This window comes from Aquarana catesbeiana, linkage group LG04 (genome assembly GCF_042186555.1).
Source record: "Aquarana catesbeiana isolate 2022-GZ linkage group LG04, ASM4218655v1, whole genome shotgun sequence".
Lineage (NCBI taxonomy): Eukaryota > Metazoa > Chordata > Amphibia > Anura > Ranidae > Aquarana > Aquarana catesbeiana.
The window spans coordinates 512,819,235-512,835,173 of record NC_133327.1 but is presented as its reverse complement, the minus strand read 5'-3'; the positions used below and the strand labels follow the sequence as shown (position 1 = coordinate 512,835,173).

Genomic DNA, 15,939 nt, shown 5'->3' with positions numbered 1-15,939 from the left:
TGCAGTATTGCTCCACTTATAGAACAGTACAGAGTATAAAGACATATGAAGAGTAGAAGCAAATGCAAAATGGTTTTAAAGCCCAACTATGGGCTAAGTAAAAACAAAAGTCAGATTGATCGAGAACCTGTGCCCTATTTTCACTGGTACTGTTACCGATGACCACTCACTCATCCTTGGGTAATGTACTATAAAACATTCTCCTACACGTCTGAATGAACATTATGGGCCTCCATGGTAAGGAAGCTCTGTCCTATTCTTGTTATCCTTTGCTGCATACTTCATTCTCCTTCAAACTCGATTGATCCTCAGAAAAATAACTGGTTTATCTGATTGGCAGTTTCCATACAGTTTGCAACGTTTCTACCTTATTTAAGTACTGTACCCCCAGGTTTACTGGGAGACTTGCACCTCATTAGAATATGCCGGTTGAACAAGTTTGGAGTTGTGCTCCCTTTTTTAATTGTTGCCAAGGGCCTACTGCCTCTTGTGCATATTACCTCTGAGGGGTAAGGTGAGGTTTCACAATGATCTGTTTGGGGATCCAGGCCACCCTCAGTTTGGGGGGGAGGGTTATTTTTGGGTTGCTGACTTGTTAAATGCTTTGTCTCTACTGAAGCTGCATGATGTACTTCTATGCATGACACACATGATAATGGTATGCCGTCAGAATGTATGCTGTCGATCAATCTGGGTTCTGGAATTTGTTCCCCGGTACTACTCCTGTTTTCCCTTTTCTCCATGTCTGATCTTACTGTAGTGTATTGGATTATGAGAGGACTGAACTCCCCTTTCAAGAGGTCTCTGGTTTTTCGCTTCCTGAAGGATCACAATCCTTAGCTGTGTATCCTTCAGGAAACTCACTTGGTGGGCAGTAAGACACTCAGCCTTAAAAAGCCCTGGGTGGGTTTCCACTACCACTCTAGTTACTCTAATTTTGCCAGAGGGGTGAGCATATTAGTACAGAAGTCACTTCCCTTTCAGCTGTTACACTTGCACTAGAGTTGGACCCAGATGGACGGTGCTTTATAATACATGCTGTAATAGACAGTCTTGAGATTTGTACTGGTTGGTCTTTATCTTCCTCCTCCAACCTCATCTAAACTACTCCACAAGATAATTTCTATGGTGACTACATTTGCCACAGATAAAATATATCTAATATATATAAATTAAATATGCCTCTGGACCCTGGGTTGGACAGGATGTCCTCATATAGGAGCTTCCATTTGGACCTGGTGTCTTGGGCGGAGACTTATGGGCTTGTTGACATTTGGCATTGGAAGAATCCAAAATCCAGAGGATATACATGTCACTCTGCCACATACAAAACATTCTCCTGTATAGACCTGGCCTATGTGGGGGGTCCTCACCTTGCCAGGGTCCGGAATGGGAAAATACTGCCTCAGGGAATCTCTGACCATGCCCCACCACTGGTCCAGATTTCTCTTTCTCAGGATGCAGGGGAAAAGCTGTGGAGGCACCCTAGATTCTGGATTGTTGATTCAGAGGTAGACAATGCTTTCTGAACGCAGATGCTTGTGTACTGAAGCTCTAACGCCAGGGAAGTGACTGTGTGGGATGCCTTTAAGGATTTCAGTAGAGGACAATATCAGGCAGTCATTGGCCAAGTACATTGTAGAATAAGGGTTGAATTCAGTGAGCAAAAGATGAGGCTACCAGATTAGAACGACAGTATGTTTCCACCAAGGACCAGGACTACAGTAGAATGCAAGGGGCGACTGGTTGGGTTCTGTTACTACGCACATTCCTGACTAGAAAAAAGCTACTACAATAGTCTCAGAGAATTTTTGAGCAGGGTGAAGGCACAAGGAAGCTGTTGGCCTGGTTGGCTCGTTAACAGTCCCCAACCATGAGCGTCCCCCGTAGTATGACGCCTTCCGGGAACATCCTAGTGGATTCAACCCCTATTACCGAATGCTTTGCAGAGTATTACACGAATTTGTATAAATCAAGAGTTAGTTACTCTCTATCCGATTTGACATCATATCTTACAGTAATGGACTTTCCGGCGCTGACAGATGAGTATAGAGCCAGATTAGACTCACCAATTACACTTAAGAAAGTCCAGATAGCTATCTCCTCTTTGCAACCAGAAAAGCAGGAAAGGCCCCCGGGACCGGATGAATTTCCAGTGGAATTTTACAAGTCATGCATAGATGAATTAGCACCCCATTTTCACACAATGCTTCTCAATTCGTTGAGAGACAATACCCTATCTCTAACAATGTCCGAAGCTGTAATAGTGTAATCCCCAAACCGGGAAAAGACCATACTCAATGTGCCTCTTATCGTCCTATTTCTTTACTGAATGTGGATGCTAAGTTGTTTACGAAGATTGAGATTAAACATGGTAATTACAGCTTTGATTCACCCAGACCAATCTGGTTTTATGCTGGGCAGAGGAACCGACATAAATATCAGAAGGTTAATTACCCAGATTCCTGCTGCGACTGAGGACTCTCCGGGACTAGTCGCATCGCTTGATGCTGAAAAAACGTTCGACTCAGTTGAGTGGGGGTTCCTCTGGAAAGTACTTTGGGTTTGGTCCCAATTTTATCAACTGGTTGAAGCTGCTTTACCACAGTCCTGTGGCCAGAGTAAGGGTAACGGGCGCTTTCTGGCCCCTTCCCCCTTACTAGGGGGACGAAGCAGGGGTGCCCGCTTTCTCTGGGGCTATTTGCCCTGACGATCGAACCCCTGGCCATCCTCCTCCACAGGGACCCCAGGGTGGTGGGAATTCCAGTGGGACCCCTATGTGAGAAACTCTCACTTTTTGCAGATGACGCGTTGCTCTATCTCAAAGGCACAGACTCTTCTTTATGTTCTGCTCTGGACATTATAGAACAGTTTGGTCATTTTTTAGGGGTTTGCATCAACTGGGGGAAATTGGTCCTCTTTTCACTTCATACTTTGGGTTCAGGCAGAGTGACACACACGCCGTTGCAGAGGGTAGATAAGTTCACATATCTGGGTGTTAGGGTTTGGGCTAACCTAAGTGCATACTTTGAGGACAACCATAGTGCCCTCATCTTTCAATTTGCCCGTAAATGTCAGTCCTGGTGAACTCTTCTGTTGTCTCCAGTGGGAAGGGTGAACCTGCTCAAAACGATTTATGTACCGAACTTCCTTTATTTCTTTAGGAACACCCAGTCCTGGTCTCTAGAGGTACCTTCGTAAAACTGAACAGTATGATTACTTCCTTCGTCGGGGCAGGAAAGACACCCAGATTAGGTAGAATACAAAAAGGCAAATTCCTCTGTGGGACTTTTAAAAGCAGAAACTCATTGACAAATATTAGAAAACAAGTATTTAGAAAATATATTGCAATTTTATTAGAAAAGTTAAAAATGAATATATGACTTATCAAAAAGTCACAGTATGATGCCTATATGAGTTAGACCAGTACAATATCAAGAGACATATAGATGTATATACAAACAACCACTTGGATCTGGCCAGTAAAGAACTGGGTCAGAAGATGGCCGACGCATTTCAAGGTTTGTATCGATTGAACCTCTGCTTCAGGGGCTAGTGGTTCAGTGATTGTCTACAAGTTAACAGAAAGTGCAGAAAGCATAATGAACATTTGTCATACAACATATATGAATAGGCATTACATATTGGTTATATATTAAAATAATACAACATGAAATCTAACCATATTTCCTGAGAAGTCACTGAAAATGCATCCATTTAAAAGAACAGGGAAGATGAGTCCACAGCCCTAGAACAACCAAGATGGAAAAAGCCGAAGAAGGGAGGCCAGGTACGATGGGCCCAAGCCAAAAAGATCATACATGGAGGGCGTCCATAATCCAACCAGGGGAGGGGGCTGACCGTACTTGAAGCCAGGAAACCCCCTAAAGGTCCAAAGCAAGAAAATGGAGGATGGAAAAAACATCAGAACAAATACCGATTTTCAAATGCATATTAGTTTCAAAATGGGCTAAATAAATCACTATAGAAGGAGACTGGACCTCTATTTAAAAACACACCTTATTATGGGCTTTTATGGTAATAGCATGCAGATTTTAAACAGCATGTGTTCCAGACAAGGAAAGAGAGGAACAAAGTGCCTCCAGGATCTATAAAATAATTTATAATTAATACATGCTGCACAAAATAGTGTGCAAAATCATGATATGTATCACTGAGAAGAGCGATGGTGCATGTCCATAAAATATTGGACAACATCTCAGTACTTATAACGTTGAAAAAGTAGAGAGCTGTTTTTTACCTTTAGTCTGGGATAGCTGATGCTTCATCAGCACGATGCTGGCTGCAGCATAAGACTAAACACCAAAGTGTTTGTCTTATATGCAGTGTATCCTGGGCTGGGGACACAGATGTAAGGAGAGGCTCTGCTGGGGACACAGATGTAAGGAGGGGCTCCACTGAGGGCACCTGATGTAAGGAGGGACTCTGCTGGGGGCACCTGATGTAAGGACGGACTCTGCTGGGAACACCTGATGTAAGGAAGGACTCCGCTGGGGGCACCTGATGTAAGGACGGACTCCGCTGGGGGCACCTGATGTAAGGACGGACTCCGCTGGGGGCACCTGATGTAAGGATGGACTCCGCTGGGGACATCTGATGGCATCTGGTGGCAGGCGACGTGGCAAGTGACATGCTTAGGGCTCCCACTGATTCTGCAATATGGTGAGTTGAATGATTTAATTTTATATAACAATGTAATAATAGAAATAATGCGCTTCAATCATCCTGACACCATAACAACCATGGTGCTGGGATGATTGAAGTGCTAACACCAGGTGTTTGGAGTATCTTTATCTGCTGATTGTTAAACTTTCTAGAATACACATATTTCTATTGTTGTGTAGGATCTGGGCCTACTGTCCTTTCCTCTCTCCCTACCTCTCCCTCCATCCCTCATTCATCTCAGACGCTAACCACACCACCTTAGAGCCACGCTGACTATTTCACTGAAATCACGCCCATTTTCACCAAGTGGGAGGGGTCAAAAAGGAAGGGCGGGGTCTGGCGTCCCCCCATCCTAAAACTTCACCAGCCGCTGGTCCCCTGACACTTAGTCCAAACCTTCCCTGCATCTTTTCTTTCACCCTGCTGCCACAGCCATGCTGTAAGGTAAGGACAGACTCTGATGGAGACTTTGATGCAAGAGGGAATCTTATGGGGACCCTGATGAAAAGGCAAACTCTTATGAGGACTCTGATGTAAAGGGGACTCTAATGGAGACTGTGATGCAGGGGGGAACTCTGGTGGAGATCTTGATATAAGGGGGGCTCTGATGGGAACACTCATGTAAGGGTGGACTTTAATAAGGACCCTTATGCAAACTAAACTCTGATGTGAACCTGGGACTCTGGGTGTAAAGTTCACTTTTTTTAGTTTTCATTGCCTTTCTGCCTGGTTGCTAAGAAGGCGATGAGTATTTTATGAATACTTTCCATAAGGTAGGCTGAAAAGCTTGTGCTGAGGGTTGTACATGTCTGTTAGGCTGTTTTATTTAATGGTGCTCCTCCCACTGTTAGCACAATCTGGCAACACTCACCATTCATCTTAGAGCGCTGTACTTTAGTACTTATAATAGTTTTTTTAGGTACGTAGGTGTTAAAAAAAATGTACATGTGAAGGTTATGAGGAAAGGTTGCAAGCACTGAACTTATTCTCTCTGGAGAAGAGACACTTGAGAGGGGATATGATTTCAATATACAAATACCATACTGGTGACCCCACAATAGGGATAAAATGTTTTCGCAGAAGGGAGTTTAACAAGACTCGTGGCCACTCATTAAAATTAGAAAAAAAGAGGTTTAACCTTAAACTACATAGAGGGTTCTTTACTGTAAGAGTGGCATGGATGTGGAATTCCCTTCCACAGGCGGTGGTCTCAGCGGGGAACATCGATAGTTTCAAGAAACTGTTAGATAAACGACCGCAACATACTGGGATATACAATGTAATACTGACATATAATCACACACATGGGTTGGACTTGATGGACTTGTGTCTTTTTTCAACCTCACCTACTATGTAACTATGTAAGGTGGCTTGAGTGTAGCCAAGGTGTGAAGTAACCTTGTTGCGGGTTCACAGGGAGCCCAACTTATCTTACACATAGGCCCACTGCATTCAGAAAATGCCCCTGAACAGAGAGTCTAAACCTTCCTCATGCTATCCAATAACAAAAAATGTTTTGGATCTACATACCCACACAAATGTTTATGCAACTCTTAGCAAGTAGTGTAGATAGATGCTGAATATTCACAAAAGACCAGAGAATAGAGAGTAGAAACAAGCTGCCCACCTGTGGTAAATTCAGTTGATTGGACTTGATTTGGAAAGGCACACACCTGTCTATATAATGTCCACAGTTAACAGTGAATGTCAGAGCACAAACCAAGCCATGATGTCCAAGGAATTGTCTGAAGACCTCCGAGACAGGATTGTATGGAAGCACAGATCTGGGGAAGGATACAGAAACATTTCTGCAGCATTGAAGGTCCCAATGAGCACAGTGACCTCCATCATCCGTAAATGGAAGAAGTTTATAACCATCAGGTCTCTTCTTAGAGCGCATTGCCCGGCCAAACTGAGTGATCGGGGGAGAAGGGCCTTAGTGGGGCAGTTGACCAGGAACCTTATGGTCACTTTGACAGAGCTCCAACATTTCTCTGTGGAGAGAGGAGACCCTTTCAGAAGAACAACCATCTCTGCAGCACTCCACCAATCAGGCCTCTATGGTAGAGTGGCCAGACGGAAGCCACTCCTCAGTAAAAGGCGCATAACAGCCCGCCTGGAGTTTACCAAAATGCACCTGAAGGACTCTCACAGCTAGCAACACAATTATATACAATGAACAGCATGAAAGGAAGCCATTCATTGTTTACAACTGTAATGTGATATGCTGTGGTCACAGCGATCACATGGTACTGTCAGCGGGCTGGTACATTGATCAGATCGTGCTAGAGCACAGCCTGGAGGGGCCACGTGAGGCTCATTCTCTGGAGGACATCATATGACGTCCTCCGAGAACAATAGGGTTCCCACCTGAATGTCATTCTACAATGGCCTGGGCAGGAAGCATTTAATTATAATTAAACATACTATATATTGCAGCGAAACAGCTCCTAGATGTGATGACTTAGATTTCTTTTTTCAGGCTAAGAACATATTCAGCAAGTAATGAAATATCATAAATGTCCTTGTCTTTTCCTGAGGGCTGAACTTAAAATGTTGTTTCCTCTTGTAAACTACACCGGGGCTTCTTTAAGAGCAGCCAGAGGGCGCGCATGCGCCTGCTGCATGGCGGGGACCCGCTGCGCATGGCCAACACGATCGCGTGCACGAGCTCCAGCACAGGGATTTGTGTGTGCTGTCAGAAGAGAGGAGACATGCCGTTTATTCCTACTATGTAGGAACAGCGAAATGTCTCCTCTCCTACTCAGTCTTATCCCTATACAGTTAGAACACATTGAGGGAACACACAATTAACCCCTTGATCGCCCCCTAGTTTTAACCCTTTCCCTATTAGTGTCATTTACACAGTAATCAGTGCATTTTTATAGCATCGATCGCTGTATAAAGGGCAATGGTCCCAAAAATGTGTCAAAAGTGTCCGATGTGTCTGTCGCAATGTCACAATACTGCTAAAAGTCGCAGATCACTGCTTTAATCACTATTTTAAAAAATTATAAAAATGCCTTAAAAATGGCATAAATCTTTCCTATAGTTTGTAGACTCAATAACTTTTGCGCAAACCAATCAATATATGCTTATTGCATTTTTTTTTTTACCAAAAATATGTAGAAGAATATATATTGGCTTTAACTGATGAAGAAATTAAATTTTTATTTTTAAATTTGGGGGATATTTATTATAGCAATAAGTAAAAAATATTGTTTTGTTTTTTTCAAAATTGTCGCTTTTGTTTATAGCGCAAAAAAAAATTTTTAAATACCACCAAAAGAAAGCTCTATTTATGCGGAAAAAAAGGACATAAATTTTGTTTGGGTATAGCGTCGAACGACTGCGCAATTGTCAGTTAAAGCAAAGCCGTGCCAAATTGTAAAAAGTTCTCTGGTCAGGAAGGGGGTAAAATCTTCCGGGGCTGAAGCGCTTAAAGGGACACTAAAGGTTCGGGTTTTTTTTTTTAAATAACAAACATATCATACTTACTTGTGCAGCTCGTTTTGCACAGAGTGGCCCTGAACCTACTCTTCTGGGTCCCTTGATGGCTCTCTCGGCTCCTCCCCGCATCAGATAACCCCCTGGGAGAAGCGCTCTCCCGGGGGGTTACCTTGCGGGCGTGCTCCCGAGTCCAGCATTCAGCGTCCATAGACGCGGAATGCAGGGCTTGGCCCCGCCCCTCAGCAGCTGCGTCATTGGCTTTTATTGACAGCAGCGGGAGCCAATGGCTGCTCTGTTATCAATCTATCCATTCAAGAGCCGAGAACCCCCTGCAGAGAGCGAGCACGTCCCCGTGGGACAAGTTCGAGGATTCAGGCAAGTAAAACGGGAGGGCTGGGGGCCGGTCACGGACAGGTGTTTTTTCACTTTAATGCATAGGATGCATTAAGGTGAAAAAACACAAACCTTTAGTGTCCCTTTAAGGACCCATAAGCTGTAAAATATTAAAATGTTTTGTTTTGGTTTAGATACTCTTCAAAAGAATTTGGTAAATACTGGAAATTGTTGGGCAAGTCATGAATATTATACCATCAAGTTCAGTATTCTCAGTATGTAGCTGAGATCAAGAACACAGGAAAACTCAAAACAAACTTAAAAAAGTATTTTCCAGAAAGAGTAGATGATGTTTGGAACAGACTTCCAGTAGAGGTAGTGAGTCAATAAGTAATAAATTAAAATTCAGATGTGTGCCACAAAGTTTACATAAGGCAACATAGTGTTATTAATAGGTACCATCATCCTGTATATGAATAGAGCAAGGAATGGGGTTTGAGAGAGAAACCTAAACAGGGACCTCTCCAACTGGGTCCAATCTCTTTCAAACAGTTTTGGTATAGGACTATTACGGTACCAAAGGAAGTATAAAGAAACTTTTTTTAAAAAAAAAGTAAAGAAATTTATTTGAAATCACAATAAAAAGTCCTACAAAGGACACTTCATATACATTGTCACGGTTTAACACATACAAGAAACAATGATTGTTACAGCGTTGTTGACACCTAGTTTGGTAAAGCTAATGCCCACACAAATATATGAACAAAGGTTGTATAATATAATACTTGCAGACGTGACCTCTACAGTTTCGCGGTCACAGCCGCTTCTTCAGGAGGCGTCTGATAGTATATAATCTACAGAAAAAACAGTATAGTATCAACATAACGACAAAATAATGAGACAGTGTCATGAACAATAAGCACTTTATGTTGGAGAACATGTTTAAGGTTAAAAAATGCACTCACCAACCTATAACCCAACAGGGTTTTCCGGAGAGATACTGTGAGACGCCCTCAAGAGGCGTTTCCCCCGGGGGCGGGCCAGGGAGGCAAATTAACGTGAAACTATTGTAAATAGATATAATAAAAACGATGTTTAGAATTTGATATAGCATGTATTCTATTTGAAAGGTCACCCGGGAGTGTGAAGTCAATAGATGGATAGGTGTGGGAGAAGGAAAAGGAAGAAAAAGGAGGAAACAAAAGAGAGGCTGGGAGGGAAGAAAGGGGGAGGAAAGGGGAGAAAGGGGAAGAAAGGAAAAGGAGGAAGGGGGAAAAAGGGGGGCAGAAACGAAGGAGAAGCAGAGACCAGAAACCCACCATAAGATGTGGAATGGTAGTGGGAGAAGAAAAGGATTACTAAGAAAAGCAGGGTAGGGAATGGGGGGGGGGGGGGAAGAAAAAACGAGGGGGGAAGAAAAAACGAGGGGGGAGGAGGGGGGGGGAAAGGAGGGAAAAGGGGGGACAAGCAAAGATTGGAAAGTGAATGACAGAAGCAAGCAAGGAAAGGGAAAGGGAAAGGAGGGGAGGGGAAAGGAAAAGAAGGAGGAACGCTAAGGCAGAACAAACAAGAGGGAGCTTGAACCTACCACCTGTGAAAAAGGATAAAGGAATATGATTAAAGCAGGGGGTAGTAATGTCACTAAAATTACCCACCGTTGCTGTATTGATTATTAAAAGCCAGACTCTGAAAGTAATGACACACAGGATGAGGTGACTAACACAGCAGTGAGCCGTTAAGTCACACCATAATGCCAGGGGGGGGGGCCACTGTAAAGGAGATATATGGAGAAAGAAAGATGTTAAGGAATGATCTTAAGGGTCGGTATGTATTATAAAACATACCGAGCAGGAAAGGGGGGGGGAAAAAGGTTTATAATAGTCAAATACTGGTAGTCCCCACTTCTGCTACAACACAATCAGTACTTACAAGGACTCCAAGCGGCGCAGATAGATTGCTGGATGTCTGCCTGTGTGAGTTGACTGACGAGTCTGGGCATCTTAAATGCCTCCAACCCGGAAGTTTAAACAGCGCTGGAGATAGCCGCTGTTATTGCTTCCGGGTCCGATCCTCCACTGTTGCGCAGGCGCGGGGAATTGACCCAGCGCATGCGCACAGCTCAATATTGATCAATGCCGAAGCCATGATCGTAAGAGGCAGCAGCTGGGCTCCATAGAGCCTCACCTGCTGTCGGAGGAGCGCAAGCCCGCCGAAGGGGGAGAATTAACTCCTCACATCCCTCCGGAACAGGAAGGCGAGTGCAGATAACAACAAAAACTTAAATCCATGTACAGTAAAGCAAAAAATGAATAAATTGAAGGAACGGGAGGAAAAGGTGCAAAATCTCCGGCGGTGGGGACATATGAGAGCCCACAGTTGGAGAGATGCATACCCCGGTCCCTAAAGAATAAACACATTACAAACAACATACATAGCTTTTAATAATAAAGCATCTGGTATACTGGAAACTTGGGATCAGCCAAAAAAAAGAGAAAACATCAAAACACTGCATATTACACAGTGAAACCACTGTGTATGGAAAGTCCGCTTACAAAACAAAAAAGGGGGGGGGGGGGGAAGAGGGGAGGGGGGGAAAGGAGGGGAGGGGGGAAAAAAAAAGGGAACAAAGGGGGGAAAAAAAGGGGGGACAATGGTTTTTTAGGTCACGGCAAAGACTGGAGGGGCTATGGGGATGTTATTCCAAAAAATACTTATATGAGTGTGCCTCATTAATGCCCGGAGGAACACATGCGTTCAGTCGCTCAATCCAGAGGGACTCACGCTTTAAGATTTCACGGTCCCAGTTGCCCCCTCGGGGGTCTTCAGGGACAACCTCTAGGACCGTGAATCTAATATAATCCAGGTTAAAACGATGATGAATGCCGACGTGGCGGCCCACGGTGGTGAGCTTGCCATTTGTAGAGGCATATAAATGATCCCCTAGTCTTTGCCGAAACTCCCTAATTGTCTTCCCCACATAAAAAGCGCTACAAGCGCAAGTCATGAGGTAAACAACACCACGTGTACCGCAGTGGGCTGAATGTTTGGGGAAATACATGTTCCCATTGGGAAGTAAAAAATGTTGTCCTTCTTGGACCCAGGGGCAGTGGGGACAGTTGCCACACTTAAAGGTACCCCTGGGTTCCGACGGATCAGAAGAGGGAATCTTATAATGACTATGTGTTAATCTATCCCTTAAAGAGGTGGCCCTCCTAAAGACCAGGTCGGGAGTTGTTTTAATGTATTTTCTAAGGGTATGATGATCAGTTAAAATGTGCCAGTGACTTGACAATATGTTGCGTAGCTGGTGATGATGGGTAGAAAATTTTGTAATAATTTTGGTCATGTAAGGCTGTTTGGGACGTGAAGGGCCGAATAATAACCTTTGTCGATCAAGGGCTAAAGCCCTATTGAACGCTTTCCTTAAAACGGTACGGTTGTAACCTCTAGCCAAAAGTCTTGTACGAAGAGCATTGGCTTGTCTATGGAAATCCCCGTCCTCTGTGCAGTTCCTTCTCAGCCTAAGATACTGAGCATAAGGGATACTGCGAATCAGGGGGCGGGGATGAAGACTAGAGGCATGCAACAAGGTGTTGCCGGCCGTGGGTTTGCGAAATAAATCAGTAGTTAAATGCCCTGTGGAATTTTTGATGATCTGGACATCCAAAAACGGAATGCTCAGACTATTGTGGGAAAAAGTAAAATGAAGGTTGAAAGTATTAATGTTGAGCTTTTCAATAAAGGTTTGCAGATGTTGCTCCGTGCCTGTCCATATGACCAAAAGGTCATCAATGAACCTAAACCATCCCAAAACATGGTTCAAAAAGGGTTCCATCTGGTCGTCACTAAAGACAGACCGTTCCCAGCCACCAAGATATAAGTTCGCATATGAAGGGGCACAAGACGTGCCCATTGCGACACCTTGAATTTGAAGATACAGTTGGTCCATGAATAAAAAATAATTCCTAGTCAAAATAAACTCCAAAAGTTTTAGAATAAACATATTGGTGGGCCAGGTGTGATGGTCCTGTTCCATCAAAAAGGAGCCAGCCGTCCGGACGCCCTGCTCGTGGGGGATGCTAGAGTACAGGGCCTCCACATCTATAGCCACGAGGAGGGCGTCCGGAGGGATCTGGACACCTTCAATGTGTTTCAAAAGATCAGTAGTATCTCTGATGTAAGAAGGTAATCTCGATACATGGGGTAATAAGAAAGTGTCTACCAGTTTACTGGCGTTTTCTGTTAGTGAACCTTTGCCGGAAACAATAGGTCGGCCAGGGGGTGATGAGAGGTTCTTGTGGGTTTTGGGCAAGGCATAAAACGTCGGCGTGCGTGGGTGTTGTACATTGATGAATTTATAGGTATCTTCATCGATGAGGCCCTCGAGGAAGGCCCCACCGATGAGTCCCCTAAATTCATCAATGGTTTGTTGAATGAAGTGATTTTCAATAGGTAAATACCAATTAGAATTGGAAAGAATTTTAAGGCACATTGTCTGGTATTGGTGGTGGGTCATCAATACTAGATTACCGCCCTTGTCAGATTGCTTTATGACAAGGTCAGTATTCTTTTGTAGTCTAGTAACTGCCCGAAACTGTTTTTGGGTCAAGTTGGAGGGTACTGTTTGCCATCGCTCTTTTTTAAGGGATAGGATACATTCGTGCAAAAATGCCCAGATGGATGGGCATGTCAATAGATCAGGAAAGGCCTTGGATTTCATTTTTAAAATGGTCTTAGAGGTAGGGTAAGAGGACTGAGGGGTATTGTCCATTTGACTAGAGGGGGAGGGGGAAGGATCGGAATCGTCATCTGAAGAATCCGGCTCCACCTCACCTTCATCAAATAGTAACATAAGGTCCCGTAGGGCTCTAGATTCTGCTATGGTGAAATTCTTGGTTTTTTCTGCTAGTTCTTTTTCTAAATTTGCACGTTTTCGGTCTGGGTCAAACATATAATTGAAAGTCAATTTACGGGCAAACAGATATAGATCTTTGATAGTCTCATAAATATCGATTGGCTCCGAAGGACAGAAACCCAGGCCTAAATGAAGGACCTGTTCCTCCTCCGGGGTCAGACGATAAGATGTTAAGTTAATGATATTAAGAGAATGGGAATCTTTTCCATTGGTGGGAGTGATTACTCGTGAGACGTGCTTGGAACCGGGGCCCTTTGCACAAACGTGTCCAGATTCCCTTGTCTGGAGGGCTCTGGGGTTGCCTGTACCAAAAAACCCGGTTGTGTTAGGAGTGTTTGGATATTGGGTTGTAACAATTTCGGGATGATGTTGTGTAAAGTGGGGTGGAGGGAACCCATAGAAGGGGTCTGTCCACTCGGTCTGGGTGTTTGTGGTGTTTTTAGTGATTTTCCATGTTGTTTGCCTTTTTTAGGGTGTTTGATAGTGGAGTTATCCCCAGTGAGGGACCTTTTACGAGGAGCACCAGGTGCTCGTGACAGAGTGGATCGGGTGGTGGTCTGTGAGGCCAAAGAGGATATCGATGAATCCGATTCCGTATAATCTGTTGCCGTCGGGATCGAAGGTTGCCAATTATGACGTTTGTTTTTGCGGGAGAAAGATTTTCCGGACCATTTGTATGCATAGCCCTCCGAAAATGCCATTTTATCCTGGGAAAATTTTCTTTGTTTTTTACTGATGATGTCTTTATTGAGGTTTTCAATTTTATCTCGTATTTCCTTCCACTTATTTGTGAAGGAAGTAGAATTCTGAATGTTGGGAAATTGATTTAATAGTCTGTCAATTTCCGCATCCAAAGTCATCATGTCAGAGCGATACTGAGTAATGAGCTCTGACATGAGTTCTATACTGCATTTAGTCAAAGTACTTTCCCAGGACTTTTTAAAATCCAAGGAGGGGTCCCTAATAGTGGGGAATAGTTGGATACGGAGTCCAAGAGGACAGACTTTTTCCGTTATGTACAATTCAAAATATTGAATGTGCCAGTATAGATGAGATTTTTTCTTAAGCAGGTTAAACAGCCTATCTAGGAACGTTTTGGTTTCATCCTCTACCTGTTGATTGGCTAGGCAGCCTGCTTGTATGGTGGACATAAAGTCCCCCCAGGCTGTTCCTAGAACATCCATGGCCTGATATGTGCAAGAAGAGGGGATAAAACCCTAACTGTAGGTAAGCGGAACTCAAACTATGGAATCAATAAAATAACAGGCTGCTACAAGACCAGATATAACTATGAATTTACAATATACATAAAGCAAGTTTATAAAGAGTGGCAATAGGGAATAAAGAAAAAAGGGGAAAAAGGGAATTGGATCCGAGGATCCGGGTGTGTTATCCACCCAAAATATTAGAATTCAGATGTGTGCCACAAAGTTTACATAAGGCAACATAGTGTTATTAATAGGTACCATCATCCTGTATATGAATAGAGCAAGGAATGGGGTTTGAGAGAGAAACCTAAACAGGGACCTCTCCAACTGGGTCCAATCTCTTTCAAACAGTTTTGGTATAGGACTATTACGGTACCAAAGGAAGTATAAAGAAACTTTTTTTAAAAAAAAGTAAAGAAATTTATTTGAAATCACAATAAAAAGTCCTACAAAGGACACATCATATACATTGTCACGGTTTAACACATACAAGAAACAATGATTGTTACAGCGTTGTTGACACCTAGTTTGGTAAAGCTAATGCCCACACAAATATATGAACAAAGGTTGTATAATATAATACTTGCAGACGTGACCTCTACAGTTTCGCGGTCACAGCCGCTTCTTCAGGAGGCGTCTGATAGTATATAATCTACAGAAAAAACAGTATAGTATCAACATAACGACAAAATAATGAGACAGTGTCATGAACAATAAGCACTTTATGTTGGAGAACATGTTTAAGGTTAAAAAATGCACTCACCAACCTATAACCCAACAGGGTTTTCCGGAGAGATACTGTGAGACGCCCTCAAGAGGCGTTTCCCCCGGGGGCGGGCCAGGGAGGCAAATTAACGTGAAACTATTGTAAATAGATATAATAAAAACGATGTTTAGAATTTGATATAGCATGTATTCTATTTGAAAGGTCACCCGGGAGTGTGAAGTCAATAGATGGATAGGTGTGGGAGAAGGAAAAGGAAGAAAAAGGAGGAAACAAAAGAGAGGCTGGGAGGGAAGAAAGGGGGAGAAAAGGGGAGACAGGGGAAGAAAGGAAAAGGAGGAAGGGGGAAAAAGGGGGGCAGAAACGAAGGAGAAGCAGAGACCAGAAACCCACCATAAGATGTGGAATGGTAGTAAATTAACTTAAACACTGGAATAAACATACAGTAGGCCTATACTCAAACAAATAGGTTATCAAGTAAAAACATACAAAAATTAAAAAAGGGCAAACTTAATTAACTAATTGATCTTTGGTCGGCAGGAATAATTTAAACTAACAAGGTGTACAAGAACAGAGTTGAAGTTTTAAAGACATACAGTACATGGGCGTCCGCAGAACTTTTT

General features: G+C 43.3%; 1 protein-coding gene across 2 annotated transcripts in view; it reads right to left on the bottom strand.

Moving 5' to 3' along the window:
• Positions 1-15,939, bottom strand: part of EPM2A (EPM2A glucan phosphatase, laforin) — a 410,272-nt gene that overhangs the window by 76,307 nt on the left and 318,026 nt on the right. The gene's annotated exons all lie outside the window — the stretch shown is intronic.